This window comes from Condylura cristata, unplaced genomic scaffold (assembly GCF_000260355.1).
Source record: "Condylura cristata isolate star-nosed mole 26May11 unplaced genomic scaffold, ConCri1.0 scaffold00003, whole genome shotgun sequence".
Taxonomy (NCBI): domain Eukaryota; kingdom Metazoa; phylum Chordata; class Mammalia; order Eulipotyphla; family Talpidae; genus Condylura; species Condylura cristata.
In genome coordinates this window covers 2,310,268-2,311,444 of record NW_004567104.1, presented here as the reverse complement: position 1 = coordinate 2,311,444, position 1,177 = coordinate 2,310,268, and the positions used below count along the sequence as shown (strand labels likewise).

General features: G+C 57.8%; 1 protein-coding gene across 2 annotated transcripts in view; it reads left to right on the top strand.

Moving 5' to 3' along the window:
• The first annotated feature begins 606 nt into the window (after positions 1–606).
• B3GALNT1 (beta-1,3-N-acetylgalactosaminyltransferase 1 (globoside blood group)) overlaps positions 607–1,177 on the top strand; it is a 33,294-nt gene continuing 32,723 nt past the window's right edge. Inside the window, exon 1 of one of the 2 annotated variants that reach the window (XM_004674927.2) lies at positions 607–824. The gene's annotated coding sequence lies outside the window, so the exon portion shown is untranslated. Of the gene's footprint in view, positions 825–1,023; positions 1,144–1,177 lie in introns of those variants that run through there. The other variant, XM_012729532.1, reaches the window with a different exon arrangement.

Below are 1,177 nucleotides of genomic sequence, written 5' to 3'. Positions count from 1 at the left end.
AGACACCCAGCTGCCAGGCTGAATACTCCTCCCAGGGAGTACTAATTGGTGAGGACACTGGTGAGACTGACCCTCTTTGCATTCTCCAGACAAAAGCAGAGTTTCAAGAAGCACTTTCTCAGCACATGTGACTTCTGTTCACACATATCAGAGCTTTGCTAAAGTAACATTTAAACACTAGTATGTTGAGTGGTGGGTGGAATAATACACCACCCTTTGCAAATACACCTGAGAGAGCAAGTAATTTCCTAAGGTTTCTTCTTCCCTCAATAGCTTTGTGCATATTTCACAAATTGAAGACCCCTCCAGAACAGCCTGGATTCACTCATGTAGCAAGGAAACATGAAAATCATTCAAAGAAAACCTTATTTTTAACAAGATAATTAATCCTGGCCAATGGACTACCACTAAAGTAGCCTAACCCCTGCCAGCCTTATGTGAATGCATACCTAATACCACCACCACCTTGGAACGCAAGTGGAGGGAATATGCAATAGAAAGTGCGTCCAATAGAGTGCTTGGCGCTGTGGGGCCAGTGGACCGTGCTAGCGTGAGACTTAGCACGGCGCACTCCAGCCTGCTTCTGCGCGTGGTTTGCGCGAGCCCGGCCCTGCGTGTGGCTGCGGGAAGGCTGCGTGTGCGCGCAGGGTGGGAGCTTGGGCGGCCCGCCCGTCCTGTTGGACCAAGAGCAGGGTGCGCGCCGGCGCGGGAGGTGAGTGTGAGGCGGGGGCACAGGGGCCGCCCAGAGGCCTGGCAGCTCTCGGTGGCCCTCCGATCCGCTTCTCCGGAGATGCACCCTCCTTAGCGACGCCGAGATCCTGGAGGTGAGACGGTTTGGTGGGCAGGGTGGCGCCAACGACACCTTTGGCCATCGGCTGGAGCGCTGCTGGGTTGCGCCGCGAGCAGCCGCGCCCTGGGGTTCAAGCTTCCCGGATGAGTTAATTGCCTGAACTCGGTGAGCCCAGGAGAATGGGCCCGGCCTGGAGGGGCATTTGGCGCCGCGAAGGAGCGCCTGGGCTTGTGTCGAGTCCAGGCCGCGGTTGCTGGAGCCACGCAGTCTGCCGTGTTCTGCTCCTGGGCGCCGACCCCTCCTTGTCGCGGGGCTGTTCGGGAGGAAACCGCCCTGGATGCATAGGCCCGGGGGTGAGGTGGGGGGTAGGGGAGGTGGAGTAAGGGG